General features: G+C 38.2%; 1 pseudogene; it reads right to left on the bottom strand.

Annotated features, from left to right (window-relative positions):
• Nucleotides 1-15,104: 15,104 nt before the first annotated feature.
• LOC122737227 lies at nucleotides 15,105-15,835 on the bottom strand (annotated as a pseudogene).
• Between the last annotated feature and the right edge of the window lie 223 nt (nucleotides 15,836-16,058).

Here is a 16,058-nt window from a genome sequence, read left to right as displayed (position 1 = left end):
TGATTTTTTACCGCATTATTTGGGCGTGAATGGACGGGTTTATCTGGAGCTTGTGGGAGTCACAGCCTCTCCTTCGCCATCTTGGCTCCACCTCTTTCTTTCTTTCTTTCTTTCTTTCTTTCTTTCTTTCTTTCTTTCTTTCTTTCTTTCTTTCTTTCTTTCTTTCTTTCTTTCTTTCTTTCTTTCTTTCTTTCTTTCTTTCTTTCTTTCTCTCTCTCTCTCTCTCTCTCATTTATATATTTTTTGGTGAGGCGATTGGGGTTTAGTGACTTGGCCAGGGTCACACAGCTAGTAAATGTTAAGTGTCTGAGGCTGGATTTGAACTCAGGTTCTCCTGAATCCAGGGCCGGTGCTTTATCTACTGCGCCACCTAGCTGCCCGCCCCCCCCACCCCCAATAGACTTTAAATGAAGAAAAAACTTCTCCTTGCTTTCTCTCTTGGGCTTCCTGTGGAGGTCTTCCTTCTTAGCCAAAAGCAAAGACAAACTGCCCCTCTAATTCTTTCACATTTCACAGAGGGATAAAAAGTATTTGCCTCTCATTTAACATCTTAACACCTCACCTCTTGCTATTCTTTGTACATGACATTCATCTTTTGACTCTGATTTTGCAGGGACAGGTGGTCCCTCATGTCTGCAGTGTATTCCCTCTTTACCTCTACTTCATTTTTTTCCCTCCCTCTCTCTCTCTCTTTTTTGTGGGGCAATGAGGGTTAAGTGACTTGCCTAGGGGCACACAGCTAGTAAGTTTTAAGTATCTGAGGCCGCATTTGAACTCAGGTATTCCTGAATCCAAGGCTGGAGCTTTATCCACTGCGCCACCTAGCTGCCCCCCACATCCTTCATTTTTGGAGGACCATGACATCAATGTGATGTCATGACTTGCAATGAATTAGATTTAAGTGAGGCAGGACTGTGCAAAGTCACCAGCCTCATTCTCTCCTCCAGAGCCATCTGGGTCTAGTGACAAGATCTACATCAGGATGACTAGAGATAGCCTCAGATGTTTTTAAGGCAATTGGAGTGGTGACTTGCCCAAGGTCACATAACTAATAAGTATCTGAGGTGAGATTTGAATTCAGATCCTCCCAACTTGGGGGCTAGTACTCTATCCACTGTACGACCTAGCTGCCTCCTCTCTCACACAAAGCCTTTACTGCCCTGCCTCCATATTCTCCCAAAGTTGTTACTGGGTATTTATTGATCTGTGTACATTTTATATTCTTCTCCATACTATAAAACAATATCCTTGAGATTAGGCACTGTTTTGTTTTGTATTTGTATTTGTTGGACGATTGATTTTTTTCTCTAGTAAGTAGCATAGCACTTTGCATATAGTAGGTACTTACTAGATGCTTGTTGGAAATTGGAATAAATCTCTGTGGAGGAAACTTTGGGAAGCTTAACAACAAAATTTAGTTAACAGAGAGTTTTAGTCCAAGTTTGGTGGGGAGAGGAATAGAAATTGGTCAATGACCAGTTGATTTCCATCCCCCAGCCCAGAAGGGGTCAGGTAATTCAAGGATAAGGTATTTCATTCCGTCTTTCCTTCTGCTCTTTTTTGAAAAAAAAAATTTCAATGTCCCTCTTTTTTTGGTGACCATATCACTGTCCTTTTCTCCTTCCCACCCACTCTCAACATAAAGAAAGAAAAACAAAAGCCTCATAATAAATATGTGAAGTTAAATCCCCACATTAGCCATGTCCAAAAATGTATGTCTCTATACTTTACTCATCAGTCATCTCTCTGTTTCAAGGTGGGTAGCATGGTTGCTCATCCATCCTCTGGATTACTGGTTGATTATTACATTGATCAGAGTCCTTAAGCCTTTCAAAATTATTTTTCTTTACAATGTTGTTACTGTTTAAGTTTTCCTCCTGGTTCTGCTCACTTCACTCTATATTAGTTCATACAAGTCTTCCTAGGCTTTGTTGAAATGTCACCTTTATCATTTCTTATGGTGCAACAGTGTCTCATTATATTTATATATAATAATTTGTTTGGCTATTCCCCAATTGATGAATACTACCTTAGTTTCTAGTTCTTTGCTATAAATGCTTTTGTACATATAGGTCCTTTCCCTCTTTTTTAGATCTCTAGGGATAGATCTTGGGGACTGGAAGTATTTCCAAGGATCTTTTGGAGGTCTTTTCCATTGATGCTATTTGGTCTTTTTTTTTTTAAAGCATTACTATTAACCTCTTCCCACACACCCCCTCCCCACCTTCTCCAACTGCCACTCAATAATCTCCCCTTGTAAGAAATAGGTGTAGTCAAGCAAAACAAAGTCACACATTGATTGAAAAATAATTCTTGATAAACTCTTGTTGATAAAACCAGTATGGCTCTTTGCAAGCACCACCTCTTTTTCTATATTTTCACTAACCACATCTTCAATGGTACATTCTTACATTTTGCCAGAAATCAAAGCCAAATTCAGTGACCCATAGTTTGCAAACTATATTATCTTCCCCCTTTTGAAAATTGAGACATATGTTCTTTAGGGCTCTAGTACTTCTCTTATTCTTCACTATCTTTCAAAGGTCCATGACTTTAACTTAGCACTCATAGCTGCCATATTGTTTTTTTCCCCCAGTATGCTTGGATTTAGATCATCTGCACTTAGTGATTTGAAGTTGTCCCAGTAATTAAGATGCTCTCTTACTGCCTAGCTCTAGTCAGTGACTCATTAGTTATCTTTGTCGTTCCTTTCAGTCCAAAGACCATTCTCCTTGGAAGAGAAAATGGATGTACAATAAAAGCTGAACATCTCTGTGCTGCTTCCTTTTTATTGTCTAATTCTTTCTTTTCTTTGATCATCCTTTCTTCCCTCTGTATATCTGAACAAATACCTTCATTTTTTTTTTCATCTGTAGCTTTATTTACACATTTGTTTGTTCCTGACTTAAACATTCCTGACACTATTCTTACAGGACCATGCTACAATTTATACTAATTCTCAATGACATGACCTTGTATTCCTCTTCTGTATAGGTCTTTTAAAAAATATACAACATATTTTTGAAATCTATCTTCTTTCACCTGAGCTCCAACCCTACAGAAGTAAGGGCTTGCTGTACACCTCCATTTGGACATCTTGGCAACAAGTTGCCAAGTTCTGTTGGTTCTACCTCTGCAATATCTTTCTTTACCTCTGTAATAGTTCTGCAATACCTCTTGTGTCTCTCCCCTTCTCTCCACTCACATTGCCCCCAGCCTAATTTGTGTCCTCCTCACTTCTCACCTACATTGTTGTAACAGCTACCCAAGTAATATACCTGCTGCCATTGCCATTCACTAATCCATCTTTCTGCAGATGCTAAAACAATGTTCCAGATATACAGATCTCAGCATATCACCCCTTTGTTCAAAAAACCTTCTGTGGTTCCCTATTGTTTGTAGAATAAAATAGAAATTTAGACCAACATTTAAGGCCATCTAAAATATGGCTCCAGTCTATATTTTCAGGCTTATTTCATACTATTCCCCTTCACACACTCTATTTTCTAACCATACTTGACTATTGGTTGATTCTCAGTTTTACCCTATGGTATGTATGTGTCAATCTTCCTTCCCTATAACCTGTTCTCTCCTCATCTCTTCTTGTTTAAATCCTGAGAATAAGGCTTCAAATTCTGACTCTACTCTTTACTTTCTGTGTGACTTAGAGCAAGTCTTTTCATTATTCTGAGCTCCAGGTTGTTTATCTATAAAATCAGGAGTTGTACTAGATTATATCTAAAGTCTTTTCTAGCTCAAAGTCCCATTATCCTATAATTCCATGTTCTTCATGCAAGGCCAAGTTCAGATACCACTTTCTCCATGAAACCTTCTCTGGATCTCCTTTTCCTAACTCCCCTGTGAAAGTGCTCTCTCCTAAGATTAGAAAGGTAGGTTGGAACCATATTGTAATGGGCTTTGAATGTCAAGATCAGCAGTTTACACATTATCAGGTCTTCATGGGGGACCCAACAGAGGGTCTTGGTGATAGGAATGAAACAAATATGTCTTTGTATTGCTAAAACATGCATACACGCACACACCCCCACACAATCACTTAAGCATTGGAGTAAAGGCTAGACTAGGTAAGGAAGAGATGAGAAACATGAAGAACAGTTAGGGACTAGTACAAAAGTCCAGGCCAGAGCTGATAAGGGCCTGATGTATGGCAATTACAATAAAGAGACTGGAAAAAGGAAGTTAAACCAAAGGCTGTATTTCAGAAGTACAACAGGTAGGTAAGGCAATCTCCTAAGGAATAAGGGAGAAAGGAATCAAAGATGATTTTTAAGCTTGTGAGCCTAGAACTAAGGTTGTTCAGCCTGAAGAAGAGAAGACTAGGGGACATCATCACTATCTTCAACTATTTTAAGGGTTGTCAAATGGAAAAGGTATTAGACTTGGTCTCTGTCTGGCCCCAGAGACCAGAACCAGGAGCTAGGAGTAGCCATTGCAAAGAGGCCAATTGGCTCTTCTCCCCAAGAAGGTTTGAGTTCAAGGTACGGGGAAAAACACAAATGTCCCCAACTATACTTCCGGATCTCTCCAAGAGCCACCAATCTGCTTAAGTGTTCTTTTTTGCTGTTTTGGAAAGATATGAATAGAACTTTATTAATCTGGAACACTGAGCAAATTATAGAGTCTTTAAATCTTATGACAGGGTATGTCACAGCTGTTACCTTAAGATAACTATTCATTATAAACTAGTTTATTTAAAGGTGACTTTGGCAGTTTGATGATGGTGACTTTGCTCTCTGACTCACAGGAAGCAAATAAGTTGCTATCAAGTGTTTGCAATATTTGGTAGGTATATTCTAAGGATCCTCCAAAGAGCAGGAGAGTTAAGGATAGAGGCTTTTTTCAAAATAAGTGTTAGGACTTCTCAAAACCCCAAGTCAACTAGCTAAGATTCGAAGTTTGCCCAAAGTTGCTGATATATTTTGGTAGAAGGTGCTTCTTTGGAAGGAGATCCCTAACACTATTCAAATTGGACATCTAGAACTGCCCTCTCCCAATAAAACAAAACAAAAACAAAATTTTCAGTTATAGTGAAGGGCCATGCGTCTAAGCCTTATGAGAATCAATTGAAGAAACTAGGTGTGCACCAATTTTCATTACCCAAATGCTTCTATTAAACTGAATTTTGACTCAACTACAAAGAGAGTTAACTAGTTTGGAGAAGAGAAGACAGAAGAAGAGGGGGCATTTGATAACTGGTTTTGAATACTTGAAGGCTTTTCATGTGGAAAAGGGATTACATTTGTTCTGCTTGGACCCAGAGAGCAGAACTCAGAACCGTATGTAAAAGTTGCAAAAAGACAGATTTAATTTTTTAAAATGCTTCCAAACAGAGCAATTCATGTTTGGCATTGGGGTTACTGGGGGAGGCAGGGGACTCTCCTTCAATAGAAATCTTGAAGAGATGGATGAGCATTAGGTTGTAGTAACAATTCTTGTTCAGGTAAGGGTGGCAATAGATAGGCTTGGAGCTTCTTCTCAGCTCTGTGATTCCATCGTCATGTGAGCCTAGAGAAGTTGAAAGGTCCTTGGAGCTTAACCTCTGAGCCCATGTGAAATCTGATCAGCTCCTTTTGACATATAATTTTCTAATTGTCTCCTTATTCTTGGTCATTAAATAAATATTCATTTAATAAAATTATTATTTAAAATAACTAAATCTCTATAATACACACACTCATTACTAAATCTATTAACATAATGCAGGGAAACAGAAGAGTCAGTGTTGCATAATGGAGCATTGCTAGCTTCAGACCCAGGAAGACCTGGGTTCAAATGCCACCTTTGTCATATACTGGCTGAGTGATCCTGGGAAGTCACCTAATCAGTCTATGTTCTAGGTGACTTTTTCTGAGTATAAATTGCTGGGAAAATACAAATGTGCATTTATATAGAGTATTTCCTCATCTGGGAATTACCTCTATTGATGAAATTATATCTAGTTCCTATATGAAAAGAAAAAAAGCAAGATAAGTCTCTTCAACAACAAATGTATGTTTTTACCTTACTAAGACAGAATTCAAAATAGGAGGAAAGTAGCATTTAGGAAAAGGGATAGGGAATGGGGGTAGGGGGCAGCTAGGTGATACAGTGGTTGGAGAACCAGGCATGGAGTCAGAAAGATCTGAGTTCAAATCTAGTCTCAGACACTTACTAGCTCTGTGACCCTTAGCAAGTCACTGAACCCTGTTTGGTTCAGGTTCCTCATCAGTAAAAGGAGATAGAGAAGGAAATGGCAAGCTCCTTTAGTGTCTTTGGCAAGAAAATCCCAAATGGGGTCATGAAGAGTTAGATACCATTGAACAATGAAAACAACATGGGAACTAGACCTGTTATTTCATTGGTATGAGGAATTCCCAAATTAGGAAACTCCTTTCAATTCAGGTAGGTCATCACCTTCTTGGCAACTTATGGTCTTCAAGGGTTGCATAGAGCACTGACAGGTTATTTTCTAAATACTTTGTGTAAAAAGGGGAGATGTTATCTCAGAATGGGGAAGAAGAGATTTTGAGCCTTTAGCTTGGAAGGACCAGAGCAAGTATGTAGCAAATGGAAGACTGAACTATGGAAATATGAAGGAAATAACAGAAGAACCCTTGCCTCTACAGGCATCATGGAGAGAAAGATCCAGGCTTTTCTTTTCCAAGTAAACATCTATTCTTCCCCCATCTTCTCCTCCTGATGCCTCTTTATCCATAGGTAATATAATATAATCTACAGTTTCATTACCCAAAAGTTTCTAATAAACTAAATTTTTACTCAACCGCAAAGAGAGTTAATTAGAGATACATATAAATATGAGAAAAATCAGAGAAACTAACCTTTGTCTAGGTGTTAAGCATTTATCTTGACTAGGGTCTAGGAATGATTATAACTAAACTCAGTTTAAATTTAAAATAAATTCTCTAAAGTGGAAGAGAAGCAAATGAGTGGACCTTAGTATATGTTTGTGTGTGTGAGTGTATAAACATACATATATTTAAGCAAAGACATCTGATACAGTGTTTTTGATACATATCTGATAATGTAACACTCTTCCCTAGCAGGCCTCTTCCTTTCTGTCATGAAAAAAAAAAATGAGGAATGATGTTTACTTCTTGCCAAGCATAGAGAAATAAGGAGTTTGGATATGGTAGAAGATAATTATTTACATTATCATACTGTTTGTCCTTTATAAGGCCAGCTTGCTCCTAGCCATACTGATAAGATAATCCTAAGAAGAGCAGAAATGAGCAGGAGAGTAAATGTAAGCTCTTTCTAGGGGGCTACAAAAGCAAAGAGTTTCTCTTCTTTGAGTTGTATCTGATCTTATGGCTAGTGAAAATCCATTTTTTAAAAATGAGAATCCATTGACAGATGGATTTATGTTCTTTCTGTTTCTTTTTTTTAAATTAACTTTTCAATTCACAAGGTTTCTCTCTCTCTCTCTCTCTCTCTCTCTCTCTCTCTCTCTCTCTCTCTCTCTCGCTTTCCTTCTCTCTCCCCACTCTTTCTATCTCTCAAAGATATATAGTTAACTAGAACACATTTCCCCATTGACCATGTCTAAAAATTGTATGTCTCATTCTACATATGTCAGGAATCTGTTAGCATTCTTTATCCTTGAACCTCTGGAATCATAGTTGGGCATTGAAATTATCAGAGTTCTTGAGCCTTTCAAAATGTTTCTTTCTATAATGTTATTATTATTGAATGACTTATTCTGGTTCTGCTTACTTTACTCTGTATTTCCCTGAAGCCACCTCCTTCAATGTTGCTTATAGTACAATTCCATTACATTCATATGCCATAATTTGTTTAGCCATTCCCTCATTGATGGGGACTCCCTTAGTTTTCAGTTTTTTGCCAACACATACACATACACATACACATACACATACACAGCCAGAGAGAGACAGAGACAGAGACAGAAAGAGAAAGAGAAGGAGAAAGAGAAAGAGAAAGAGACAGAGACAGAGAGAGAGAGACAGAGAGAGAGAAGAGAGAGAGCTGCCATAAAAAAATTTAAAAGGACCTATGGGTTCTTTTTTTCCCAGGCATTTATATTTCTTAACAATGATCCTGAAAATCACGTGAGATGATGGAGCAAAGAGGCTGCCAAAGCTGATAGATGATTCTGATGGATTCTCTTTCATGAAGTGAATAAAAGAGAAAGTCCTAGGTCATTTTAATCAATGCATTTCACTATAGATCTGGGACAATGTATGAAGAAACAACTGGTTTCTCCCATGGAAGGGAGAGATGGGAAAGAACACACATGAGACCTGCTGCAAATACCATAGTGCTGCTTTATTAGCTGTCAGTCTTTACCTGAAAGGGCCTCAGCATCTGAAATCAATAACAGGAGCTGCCCATTGAAGGAGACGGTACTGAAAGCTTCCTCAGACGATCCCAGGCCCTTTATGAGTGCCTCCACAATTGTACATTACCCTCTCCTGCCCACGTATGTCTCTCCTCCCACAGGGCAGGATATTGCTTTGCAAAGTCTTCCAATGATCAGATTGGTTTTAAAAGGTGGAGGGAGGGAGGGGTGTCTCTCTTTGCATTTCGATGTTGAGTTATAGATCTGTCTCCTAGATAGCGCTTATTAGATTTGGAAACTAGATGTTAAATAGACTCCTCGCCTACATGGAATTTTCCATGGAATTTGATCTAATTTTTCCATTTTCCACAGTTATATTGGAAGAAAAATCTGACATTGTATCCTTGCTTGAGGATACTTATTATATCCCACAAATCAATGTGAAACATTTTCCTCAAAGGACATTGTTTTATTTATTTTTAACCTACCCTTTTCCCACTCCTCTCCCCAAATAAATATCAGACAAAACAAAACAATTACAATTATATCACCAGAGCACTCTGTCTGGAAGTCTCCTCTGCCTCTTTTCCACATTCTGTATGGTTTGTATATCTCTTTGTGTGACATTGTTTTAGTAAACTGTAAGCTCTAGGCAGGAACTATGTTATTTTTCACCCTTCTATTTCTATTACCCAGCATGGTGTATTGAATGTAGAAGACACAAAACAAATATTTGCTGAATTGTCTTCTAATTACACAGGTGCCTAAATAATTTCTGATGTGAAAAACATAGTAGACAGGCACTAAAGTCATTATTAGTTGAGGGCAGGACACTTTGTCAGAGAATCTTGGGATTTACAAGCTAGTAAGGACTTTAGAGATCATAGATTTTGAATCTGATGGGATCTTGGAGGTTACCTCATCCAACCCTCTCATTTCAGGTTTAAAGAAAACAGACTCAGCAAGCTTAGGTAACTTGCCCCAGGTCACCCAGGGAAAAGCAACATCTCTAAGATAGGAACCCAGGTCTTTTGTCTCTAGATCCAATGGTCTGTTCTTATCAGGTTAGAAAATGAATAAAAACATCTAACATAACCAACCCCATCCCTATCTTCCAATAAAGAAAACAAGACTCCTACAGTTGAAATATCTTCTCAAACGTCATACAGCTAGTTGTTTGTTTTTTGTTGTTGTTTTGTTGTTGTTGTTTTGTCATACAACTAGTTGTTTTTTGTTTTGTTTTGTTTTTTGCAGGGCAATGGGGGTTAAGTGACTTGCCCAGGGTCACACAGCTGGTAAGTGTCAAGTGTCTGAGGCCAGATTTGAACTCAGGTACTCCTGAATCCAGGGCCGGTGCTTTATCCACTGTGCCACCTAGCCACCCCCTCATATAGCTAGTTTTAATGGCAGAGCTGAGATTGAAACCTGGACTTCTTGACTCCCAGTCTAGTGCTTTGGTACATCACAGCCTTAGTGTATGTTGGTTCATGTCCCCCAAACTTGCCAGTATAACAGAGTTGAGAGTTAAGATGAATGATATCACAGTCATAAATGTAGAAAGATATTTGTGGGTTCCATGCTCCCACAGAATTTGGGGCTTAGATTGTTGAGCACTAAGAATAATTCTCAGAAGACTATGCATTTCTTTATTTAAAAGAGTTTTTTAATTTTTTTATTTCATCTGTCTTCCCCCCATGTCTCTCTCATTTCCCCCTTCCAGAGAGTTATCCCATAAAACAAGTAATTTTTTTTGTTTTTTTTTCCATGGGGCAATGGGGGTTAAGTGACTTGCCCAGGGTCACACAGCTAGTAAGTATCAAGTGTCTGAAGTTGGATTTGAACTCAGGTACTCCTGAATCCAGGGCTGGTGCTTTATCCACTGAGCCACCTAGCTGCCCCTTTCCCATGTTTGTTTGTTTTGTTTTGTTTTTAACAAGTAATTTTTTTAAGGAAAAGGAAGAAAAAGGGAGAAAAAACCCAATCAATACAACAACAGAAAATCTGAAAATATATACAATGACCCACAACCATGGACCTCAGCCCTCTGCAGGGGAGTGAGGAAGGTTGAGTGTGAACCTGAAATGCAAATGCCTTATCCAGTTTGAAGTCAGATTGTGAGAAACATTGCCTTTAAAGAGGCTACTAGAGTCTAATAAGTGAATCTGGCAGGAAGCTGGTATAGCAAAGATAAAAGAGATGAGAAGTAGCAGTTCCTTCTAGGGCCATGTTAATGAAACTGACATGAGTGACAGAGGTAGCCAGCATGAATAAAGGGTTGGACAAGGTTACTCTTCTTAACACACCACAACATCTCTCATAGTTTCCCTCTCTCAAATAAGGGGCTGGACAAGATTAATGGTCCCCAAAGAGAAGAGCACATAACTCATGGAGTGCACAAGATAATCCATTGGGACTTGGGGGGAGGGGAGGAATAAGAATTTCATTTACTGAATTTTTTTAATCTTAAAAAAAGAAAAATTAAGCTTTTTCTAATATTTGATATATGGATTGATACTGGTATTCTCACTCAATTTCTATGTGAGATAACCTTGTGTTACATGTAGTATGTGAATTATTTTGAGGGAAGAGTAGGAGTTTCTTTCTTTCTTTCTTTCTTTTTTTTTTTTGCAGGGCAATGGGGGTTAAGTGACTTGCCCAGGGTCCCACAGCTAGTAAGTGCCAAGTGTCTGAGGCCGGATTTGAACTCAGGTCCTCCTGAATCCAGGGCTGGTGCTTTATCCACTGCGCCACCTAGCCGCCCCCTAAGAGTAGGAGTTTCTTAACACTGAGGAGTTGACGATAGAACATTCATTTATTTACTTTTAGTTTACTGGGATACATACATATACCCAGCTTACCTGTGCCTAGTTAAGCAGATTAATAGATTTTATTACCTAGTTCTTTCAAAAGCAAATTCATTATTTATTTTTAACATTAACTTTTTTACAAATTGTGAGTTTTGAATTCTTTCCCTCCATCATACCCATTCTCCACCCTCTGAAGGCAAGCCATGTGATAGCAATTATACATGTAAAATAATGCAAACCACATGCCCATATGATCCATGCTGCAAAAAGAAAAGCAAGAAAAGAAATTGAAAAAATCATGCTTCAATCTGGACTCAGACCTTATCACTTCTCTCTTTAGAGGTAGAAAGCATTTTTCATCATGAATCCTTCCAAATTGTTTTAGATCATTGTAGTGATCAGAGTAGTTAAGTCTTTCATAACTGATCACTGTTATGATATTACTGTTACTCTGTACAATATTCTTCTGGTTCTGCTCACTTCACTTTGCATCAGTTCACATCTTCCCAATTTTTTTCTGAAATGACTCTACCTGTCAGTGATTTCTTATAACACAATGATATTCCATCATGATCATATGTCACAACTTGTTCAGCCATTCCCAATGAATGGGCATCTCCTCAATATCCAATTCTTTGCCAGCACACAAAGGTGGGAGACTGAGGCTGATCCATTTCTTGAGTTCACAAGTTCTGATCTACAGTAGGGATAAAGCCAATAAGTTGTCTGTTCTAAGTTTGGCACTGACATGGTGAGTACCTACGAGTAAAAGCCACCAAGCTGCCTAAAGGGAAGTCTCTGCTTAGGGCAAAAATGGAACAGGTCAAAATTTCCATGCCGGTTAGCAAAGGTATCAACTTGTGAATGGTCACAGCTCTTCCATCCTAGACTAGATAGGGAAAATCAGTCTAAAACAAAACAAAAATATCAATAAGTTGAATGACAAATGTTTAAAAGCTTCTTTTTAGATCTATAAACAGTACAATGATAAATCATGATTCCAGAGGACAAATGCTATTCATATCTTTCCAGAGACGTGATGGACTTACAAAGAAGAATTAGACCTACCTTCTGGGACATGGCCAGTGTGGGGATTTGTTTTGCTGGACTATGCATATTGTTATGAGGCCTTTCCCCCTTTTTATTAAAAAAAAATGTTCTTTTGGAGGGGACAAGGTAGGATGAAGAGAAAACAAATGTTTATAAAAATAAGAATTTAAAAATTTTTAATAAAAAAAAGGATACAAAAAAATAACAAACTCTTTTGAAGTTTCTTCCTTAACACTGAAAGATATAAAACCAGACACCATTGGGGAAACATTTGTTCTTCCTCCTGCGTAGTAATGGCTGATATATCAGCCATTATATGCATAGAAATCAGTATAGCAATAAACTATAATGTATTCCTACTTCAGCAAATACTGTTAGAAGATGTTGAAAACATTGTTGAAGATGTGAAGAAACAAATATTAAAACAAATTATGCAGTGTGGGAAGTTTGCTATACAGCTAGATGAAAATATAGACTTCTAACACATCTCAGTTTATTGTATTTGCTAGATTCTATTTCAATAATGAAATACTTTTTTTTTCATGAGCTGCTAAGGGGTAGATGTATTGGAAAAGATATCGTCTCTGCAGTAAATGACTTCTTTAATGAAAAAATTGTTTTATGGAAAAACTGTGTAAGTGTAGCCACTGAAGAAGTAGCTGCTTTGACTAGAATTTTTTAAAAAAAGGGATTTCAGGGTAAGGTTACAGAGATAGTACCTCATGTGAAATTCATTCTCCTCATCATTCATAGGCAAGTCATTGAAACAAAGAAGTGGGAGTACATCGAGTGACACACACAGGATGTCAGTGATGTGGGTGATTTTATAAAAACAAGATCATGAAATAGTAAATTCTTTATAATTCACTGTAATGGGATGGAAAGGGGTCAGACTAGTCACTTGTCCTATGCAGAGGAGTTCAATGGTTATTTCAAGACAAAGTGCTTAAATGAATTGATAAATTCAATGTTCATCATTTTTTTTTCTTTTACAAAAAGACAAAGTACTCCAAACTTGGCAATCATTTCTGTGCTAGGTTACTGTCAATAGTTTGCAAAAAAGAAACATTTATTTTATTTTATTTTATTTTTCCCGTGGGGCAATGGGGGTTAAGTGACTTGCCCAGGGTCACACAGTTAGTAGATGTCAAGTGTCTGAGGCCAGATTTGAACTCAGGTACTCCTGAATCCAGGGCTGGTACTTTATCCACTGTGCCACCTAGCTGCCCCCTTTATTTTTAATTTAATTTATTTTTTGTTACATTTTAAGTTATGAACTGTCTCCCCTTTTCCCTTTCTCCCCACCCCACACTAGAGAAGGTCACCATTTGATATGGATTTAATAAATATATGTAAAACCATATTAGGCATACTCCTATTTATGAGTTCTTTCTCTGGATTGGATCTCATCTTCTTTCATAAGTCCTTTGTAGTTCATCTGAATATTTATAAAAAACACTTATTTTAAATACAAAATAAACTACCCATTAAGGTAAAGGTGACATTTTAACAATGAATGAGAAAGTAGGTGCTTTCTTTCTTTCTTTCTTTTCTTTCTTTCTTCTTTCTTTCTTCTTTTCTTTCTTCTTTCTTTCTTTCTTCTTTCTTTCTTTCTTTCTTTCTTTCTTTCTTTCCTTCCTTCCTTCCTTCCTTTTTGGTGGGGCAATAAGGGTTAAGTGACTTGCCCAGGGTCACATAGCTAGTGTCAAGTGTCTGAGGCTGGATTTTGAACTCAGGTCCTCCTGAATCCAGGGCCAGTGCTTTATCCACTACACCATCTAGCTGCCCCAAGTAGGTGCTTTCTGAAAGAAATCTGTGCTATGGAGAGACCATTTTGAAAATAGATGTTTGCAAATTTTCCATTTCATTGCTGAAAATTATTTGTATCACTCATTTGAACTCTCATATTTGCACACTTAAAAACTTGGCAACAGAATATTCTAACCTGCTTAAAACCTTCCAAATAAAAAATATAAGTGGGTTTTGGATTCATTTGTTTAAAAATATAAAAATGAAATGCCTTCCTATTTCTGAGGACAAGTGATTGATATTGAAAAAAAGGAAATTTACCAGCTGAATTTCAATAAAAACCTTTGCATAATTGGTGAGTAGAGTTGAAAAGTAAGATTCTTTATTTAGTAAGAACAGCCAACAAACAATATGCTTCTCCCTCTCAGCTTTATGTATCTTTTTCAACTATGATAATCATTAAAACCTGGCATCAAAATAAATGAAATTTAGAACTAGACCTTTGAATCTTTGGATCACAAAGTACACAACTATGATTTTTCAAAACAATGAAGCATCTTCAACTACATTGCTTACATTGCAATATTAATGAGTGTTATCCTAAAATATTTGTTTAATCATCTCATCATTTAACATTTTTCTTTTGTTTATTTTCTTTTTCTTTTTTTTTTGATCAATCAACATTTATTAAACTTATTAAACACATATGGACCAGGTATGAACATATATAGTACCAGGTACTAGGGATACAAATATAATCAATGAAATAATCCCTACTTGAAAGGAGTAGTATTAAGGAGGATTTCACTTTGGAGAGGGCAGAAACCATATTTAATTTCCCCTAAAGAAAAGAAGGAAGAAGGGAAGAGTGGATTTTGCTATGCAGAGAAAAAGGTAGGAGACTGGACCTGGAGTCACTTAAAAGTGGGGAGAAAGGAAGGTACTCCCTCTCCCTGCCCTACTCAGTAGTGGTGTGGGGTCTGTGCAATCCAATGTGTAGGGGGTGGGAGGTTTCCAGATCAGGTTTGAGGGGGAAGAATCCAGATTGGGAGGAAGCCAGGGTTTCAGGAGAGCCAGGCTGTGTCAGGCAGGAAGCTGGAGTCCAAGGGTCTCACACTGGGAGTAATTTTGGCTATGGTTTTACATGTAGATTGGTGAGATTTCTTTGCTGATGAGGGTTAAGCCCAGAGAAGCAACAGCAGTGTCAAAATCAAGAAGGGGAAAGTGGCCTTCTAACTGAAGATGCCTGGGGCAGAGCCAAAAGCATAGTATTTAGCCACAGCTTCATTGGGGTTTCCCTGGGCTGGGTCAAACAACATCTGCATACATTTACCACTGCCCCGCCAAAAGAGCTTACTTTGTAAGAATGACTAAAAATGTTCTCACATAGGGAGGCTGGTGTTGGGAAGCAAAATGGGAAAGGGTGGCAGGTGGCATTAGCTGGGCACTCGTTAATCCCTGAAGTCCGATTCCAACCTGTGTGCCAGTTGTCTCTGCAGGTGTAGAAAGTTTGGCAGTCCTCCTTGCACAGGGGAACATTCAGGATCCTTTCCTTCCTACAACATGAGGTCACCGGCTGGATCCTGGGTACTAGGTTGGGGGAGCACTGATAGAAACATGTGTCCTGGATAAAGTGGCGTCTGCAGGCTGGGGTCATCATCCCACAGTGGTTATAGTTGAATCGGTACAGGGAGGAGGGGTTTCCATGGGCGGCAATGCTGGTGTTTGCTGTGCAACAGGCTCTCTTCTTCCATGGGCTACACTGGTTATAAAGGTTATCTTCTGGGCCAGGCTGGAACTTGTGGTACTTAGCATCCATGCAGACATTGAGCACATCATTCCCCTTCCGAAACCCTTCAGCCATGACCATGAGGCCTAGGAACAGCAACCCCCATTCTAGTTGAGTCATGGTCTGACGGACCTGGCTGCAGGAGCTTCTCAGAGACTCTAAGGAAACCTCTTATTTTCTTATATAAATAATGTGGTAGTACAGTGGGACATGCATATGATTTATAAATATATAAATACACAGATCTTGGAAGTACATGTTAAAAATGCTTCACTGATAGGAGTGTATGATCAAAAGTTTGGAGACCACTGGACTAAATAATCTGAAAAGTATATTCCAGGCA

This window comes from Dromiciops gliroides, chromosome 1 (assembly GCF_019393635.1).
Source record: "Dromiciops gliroides isolate mDroGli1 chromosome 1, mDroGli1.pri, whole genome shotgun sequence".
NCBI lineage: Eukaryota > Metazoa > Chordata > Mammalia > Microbiotheria > Microbiotheriidae > Dromiciops > Dromiciops gliroides.
Note: the sequence above shows the minus strand (reverse complement) of the source record. Positions and strands in the feature narration are given on the sequence as shown.